Consider the following 6,756-nt stretch of genomic DNA (forward strand, 5'->3'; position numbering starts at 1 on the left):
AAATCAGTGTAGATGACATCTGTTTGAAGATTATTTTTGAAACCCTGTATTACGAAAGAAGTTAGCTCCAAGAGATTATTGGTTGTAGATTTGCGTTTCATAAAACCGTGTTGACACGGTGATATGATTGATCTACAAAGGTGCTGCAAATGAGGAGTGATAACATTTTCGAAAAGTTTTGGGATAGCCGACAATTTAGAGATTCCTCTGTAATTGCTTGCATCCAGTTTGCTACCTTTTTTGTGAAGAGGAATCACAAAGGACTCCTTCCATATATGAGGGAATTTTGAAGATTCCAAAGATAAGGTAACCAGTTTCAGTAGAGGCTTGCACAAGGCTTCCGCACAGAATCTGAGCACACAGCCAGGGATTCCATCGGGACCTGGCGAATAGACCGGTTTAACACGCTGAAGATCGTTAAGCAGTGAGCTTTCGTTTATAGTGGGGCAAAATATTAGATTCGACTTAGATACCGCATAAGAGTATGTGTGTTCGGAATGAGGTAAAGTTGAATATGTTGTTTGAAAAAACTTGGCGAATAGATTGCCTGATCCGATGTAACCGAAGTGTTTTCAAAAAAATAGCGAGGAAGGGTAAGAACTTGTTTTTCGCTTAGTGCTAACGAAATTATAAAACTGTTTCGGATCCTGTGCAAACTGGAATTTACAATGGTTTAAATAATTTTTGTAGCACTGAGCATTAAGCACGGTAAAGTTTAACCGAGCGCTTAAATATTTACAAAGGATAGACTGAGAACCGGTATTTTTAAATTTCATATAGAGTCTGGACTTTACATTTCTTAGGAGTGTCAACTCTTTATTAAACCAAGGAGGTTTAGAGATTGACGGATAGTACATCGGAACACAAGAGTCAAAAAATGATTTAATTGCGGTATAAAACATATTAATCGCATCCGCCATTATGTTGCAGGAGTAAAGATCGGACCAATTAAAGCCAGCTATAAAATTGTTTAGCCTCCGAAAATTTGCCTTGCGAAAACAGGGAATTCGCTTTGTAGATTTCTCTGAATTTACTTTTAATACCGTACCTAAGTCGACTTCCACCTCGAAAGTAGGATGATATTGATCTTCAGGTTGAGTAAGAGGTACTACCCTGGACAGAAACACACTTTCAGGACTTGTTACAAAACATAGATCCAAAAGTCGACCAAGAGAATTTTGAATATAATTAACTTGCGACAGCGATAAGTCGAGCAAGCCGTCAATAAAGTCATTTTGTGGTAAAGGGAGAAGGATATTCGATTGTTTTTCTGGGGACCACATTGTGCCTGGTATATTAAAATCACCTAGAACTACCAATTGGTCCCTGTCAGAAAGTTTATTCAAGATGGACTGGATAGCGGACAAATGATTCTGATATTCTGGGAATTCAGAAGATGGCGGAATATAGGAGCACGTAATATAAACTGATCTGTCGGAAAAAGACAGCTTTACACATACGAATTCCGAGTTACGGGAATCGTCCAAAAGTAACTCCTCCGACGCGAGGGTAGATCTAACCGCAATTAAGACTACACCTCCCCGTCTGGAGGGACGGTCAAACCTATATATTGTGTACATACCTGGGAAGACTTCGGAGTTAAGTATCTCCGGCCTTAACCAAGTCTCTGTGAGCACTATAATATGGGATGCAAATGAAAGACTATCACAATACAATTTGATTAGTTTGCTACGCAAGCCTCTAACATTTTGATAGGAGATAGTAAGTTTTGTAGTTAGTTTTTTGAAGAGGAAGAAGATGAAGAGGCGGATGGTGCAGTGGTCTGGCCACGTGAGGGAAGGTTAATTCCCACGGGCACCTTTTTCTTATTTTTGATCTTAGCTTCAAACTCTTTTACCACCATACTATCCGGCCAAAAATCACCCGAACATATGGTCGAAAAGAGCTCGTTTGAGACAGTTATCTTGAAAGATGATATGTCCCCAGCGTACGAGAAGTTAAATTTTTCCACTTTTATATTATCGGCTTTTGTTTTGTCTTGTATACAAATACATATATACATATATACAACATTGGATTTGACCAATGGGTTTTTTCATGTGCCCATAGAAGTAGGCTTAAGAAAATACACTTCGTTCGTGACTCAAAGTGGTCAATACGAGGTTTTGTTTGTAGCTAAAACGGAATTGGAGATGATCGAACTATATTGTCAAATCCGTAACACAAATGCCCCTGTCGAGATGAAAATTGTTTTGAAAGATGACGTTCCAGTTTATCAGCATCCCAAGCGACAGTCGTATAGTGACCAAAACTTTGTAGATGAGCAGTTTCGGGAATGGCATAATACAGCCAAGTACATCCGAGTATGCTTCGCCTGTAGTCCATGGTGGCTAAATGGAAAAAGCGTCTATGCTGCGACTATCGCAAATTAAATGAGAAAATTATACTAGATAAATTTTTTTTTTTTTTCGCACGGGTCCCACGGCCACACCTCCCGCCCAACCGACCGAGGGGCGCTGCCGTGTATCGTACGGCTCGATTCTCGAGAAGATATAGACGCGATATAAAAAAGAGAACAGGAACGAGGAAATGAATATAATGAGGAATAACTATGTTAAATATTAGTGTTAGTAGGATCTAATTATGTAATAGAAAAGATAAAATCGATTGCTTTAATAGCGGCAGAGAGTCAAGATTACAGATAATAGGATAAAGTCTATTATAGTCAGAACATAAAACTCTGTAAGGGTCATGCAACTCATAATTAGATCTACAATGATTTAAGATAAGGGGTATATAGTTTCTAGTGAATCTACTTGGAACCGAGAAGTTATGCCGACTAATCAAGTCGGGACTCTCAACATCCGCACGAATAAGCTTACAAATAAAGACTGTTCCAAGCATAGTTCTACGGTTAGCTAGGGATGGTAAATTAATTAAAAGTAGTCTACTGGAATAAGGAGGTAATATATGGTTTGCATCCCAATTTAGGCGCCGCAAGGCAAAAAGTAAGAAGTTTTTTTGGACCCATTCAATGCGGTCCGAGTGGACTGCGTATTGTGGACTCCAAACAGGTGATCCGTACTCGAGAATCGGACGGGCTAACAAAATAAATAAGGTTTTAGTCAAGTAAGGGTCATCAAATTCCTTAGACCACCTTTTTATAAAACCAAGCACACCCCTGGCCTTATTGACAATAGACGAAATATGGTCAGAAAATTTTATTTTTGGGTCCAGAAGAACACCAAGATCATCAACTCGTGTTATTCTGTCCAGAGAGCACCCACTTAGAGTGTAAGTCGTACGTATTGGGTTGGCACGACAAAAGGTCATAACTTTACACTTGTTGCCATTTAAGTCTAATATGTTATCACGGCACCATATTTGAAATCGGTCTACATCGGATTGTAAGTCCAAATGGCAAGAAGTGTCCTTGTACTGGAGGCATAATTTAAGATCGTCTGCGTACATAAGTACACGCGAATGTTTTATTATTAAGGGGAGGTCGTTAATGAATAAGGTAAAAAGAAGCGGACCAAGATGTCTCCCTTGTGGGACACCGGATGTGACTCGGAGAATAGAAGATAACGAATTTTTAAAGAGGACTTGTTGTGTCCTGCCATTCAGATAGCTTGAAATCCAATTTAGAAGATCAATAGGGAAACCTATAAGATCAAGTTTTTTTATTAGAAGGTAATGATTAACAGAGTCAAATGCTTTACTAAAATCAGTGTAGATGACATCTGTTTGAAGATTATTTTTGAAACCCTGTATTACGAAAGAAGTTAGCTCCAAGAGATTAGTGGTTGTAGATCTGCGTTTCATAAAACCGTGTTGACACGGTGATATGATTGATCTACAAAGGTGCTGCAAATGAGGAGTGATAACATTTTCGAAAAGTTTTGGGATAGCCGACAATTTAGAGATTCCTCTGTAATTGCTTGCATCCAGTTTGCTAACTTTTTTGTGAAGAGGAATCACAAAGGACTCCTTCCATATATGAGGGAATTGTGAAGATTCCAAAGATAAGGTAACCAGTTTCAGTAGAGGCTTGCACAAGGCTTCCGCACAGAATCTGAGCACACAGCCAGGGATTCCATCGGGACCTGGCGAATAGACCGGTTTAACACGATCGTTAAGCAGTGAGCTTTCGTTTATAGTGGGGCAAAATATTAGATTCGACTTAGATACCGCATAAGAGTATGTCTGTTCTGAATGAGGTAAAGTTGAATATGTTGTTTGAAAAAACTGTTTCGGATCCTGTGCAAACTGGAATTTACAACGGTTTAAATAATTTTTGTAGCACTGAGCATTAAGCACGGTAAAGTTTAACCGAGCGCTTAAATATTTACAAAGGATAGACTGAGAACCGGTATTTTTAAATTTCATATAGAGTCTGGACTTTACATTTCTTAGGTGTGTCAACTCTTTATTAAACCAAGGAGGTTTAGAGATTGACGGATAGTACATCGGAACACATGAGTCAAAAAATGATTTAATTGCGGTATAAAACATATTAATCGCATCCGCCATTATGTTGCAGGAGTAAAGATCGGACCAATTAAAGCCAGCTATAAAATTGTTTAGCCTCCGAAAATTTGCCTTGCGAAAACAGGGAATTCGCTTTGTTGACTTCTCTGAATTTACTTTTAATACCGTACCTAAGTCGATTTCCACCTCGAAAGTAGGATGATATTGATCTTCAGGTTGAGTAAGAGGTACTACCCTGGACAGAAACACACTTTCAGGACTTGTTACAAAACATAGATCCAAAAGTCGACCAAGAGAATTTTGAATATAATTAACTTGCGACAGCGATTAGTCGAGCAAGCCGTCAATAAAGTCATGTTGTGCTAAAGGGAGAAGGATATTCGATTGTTTTTCTGGGGACCACATTGTGCCTGGTATATTAAAATCACCTAGAACTACCAATTGGTCCCTGTCAGAAAGTTTATTCAAGATGGACTGGATAGCGGACAAATGATTCTGATATTCTGGGAATTCAGAAGATGGCGGAATATAGGAGCACGTAATATAAACTGATCTGTCGGAAAAAGACAGCTTTACACATACGAATTCCGAGTTACGGGAATCGTCCAAAAGTAACTCCTCCGACGCGAGGGTAGATCTAACCGCAATTAAGACTACACCTCCCCGTCTGGAGGGACGGTCAAACCTATATATTGTGTACATACCTGGGAAGACTTCGGAGTTAAGTATCTCCGGCCTTAACCAAGTCTCTGTGAGCACTATAATATGGGATGCAAATGAAAGACTATCACAATACAATTTGATTAGTTTGCTACGCAAGCCTCTAACATTTTGATAGGAGATAGTAAGTTTTGTAGTTAGTTTTTTGAAGAGGAAGAAGATGAAGAGGCGGATGGTGCAGTGGTCTGGCCATGTGAGGGAAGGTTAATTCCCACGGGCACCTTTTTCTTATTTTTGATCTTAGCTTCAAACTCTTTTACCACCATACTATCCGGCCAAAAATCACCCGAACATATGGTCGAAAAGAGCTCGTTTGTGAGACAGTTATCTTGAAAGATGATATGTCCCCAGCGTACGAGAAGTTAAATTTTTCCACTTTTATATTATCGGCTTTTGTTTTGTCTTGTATACAAATACATATATACATATATACAACATTGGATTTGACCAATGGGTTTTTCCATGTGCCCATAGAAGTAGGCTTAAGAAAATACACTTCGTTCGTGACTCAAAGTGGTCAATACGAGTTTTTGTTTGTAGCTAAAACGGAATTGGAGATGATCGAACTATATTGTCAAATCCGTAACACAAATGCCCCTGTCGAGATGAAAATTGTTTTGAAAGATGACGTTCCAGTTTATCAGCATCCCAAGCGACAGTCGTATAGTGACCAAAACTTTGTAGATGAGCAGTTTCGGGAATGGCATAATACAGCCAAGTACATCCGAGTATGCTTCGCCTGTAGTCCATGGTGGCTAAATGGAAAAAGCGTCTATGCTGCGACTATCGCAAATTAAATGAGAAAATTATACTAGATAAATTTTTTTTTTTTTCGCACGGGTCCCACGGCCACACCTCCCGCCCAACCGACCGAGGGGCGCTGCCGTGTATCGTACGGCTCGATTCTCGAGAAGATATAGACGCGATATAAAAAAGAGAACAGGAACGAGGAAATGAATATAATGAGGAATAACTATGTTAAATATTAGTGTTAGTAGGATCTAATTATGTAATAGAAAAGATAAAATCGATTGCTTTAATAGCGGCAGAGAGTCAAGATTACAGATAATAGGATAAAGTCTATTATAGTCAGAACATAAAACTCTGTAAGGGTCATGCAACTCATAATTAGATCTACAATGATTTAAGATAAGGGGTATATAGTTTCTAGTGAATCTACTTGGAACCGAGAAGTTAAGCCGACTAATCAAGTCGGGACTCTCAACATCCGCACGAATAAGCTTACAAATAAAGACTGTTCCAAGCATAGTTCTACGGTTAGCTAGGGATGGTAAATTAATTAAAAGTAGTCTACTGGAATAAGGAGGTAATATATGGTTTGCATCCCAATTTAGGCGCCGCAAGGCAAAAAGTAAGAAGTTTTTTTGGACCCATTCAATGCGGTCCGAGTGGACTGCGTATTGTGGACTCCAAACAGGTGATCCGTACTCGAGAATCGGACGGGCTAACAAAATAAATAAGGTTTTAGTCAAGTAAGGGTCATCAAATTCCTTAGACCACCTTTTTATAAAACCAAGCACACCCCTGGCCTTATTGACAATAGACGAAATATGGTCAGAAAAT

Source organism: Drosophila mauritiana, unplaced genomic scaffold (genome assembly GCF_004382145.1).
Source record: "Drosophila mauritiana strain mau12 unplaced genomic scaffold, ASM438214v1 Y_21, whole genome shotgun sequence".
Taxonomy (NCBI): domain Eukaryota; kingdom Metazoa; phylum Arthropoda; class Insecta; order Diptera; family Drosophilidae; genus Drosophila; species Drosophila mauritiana.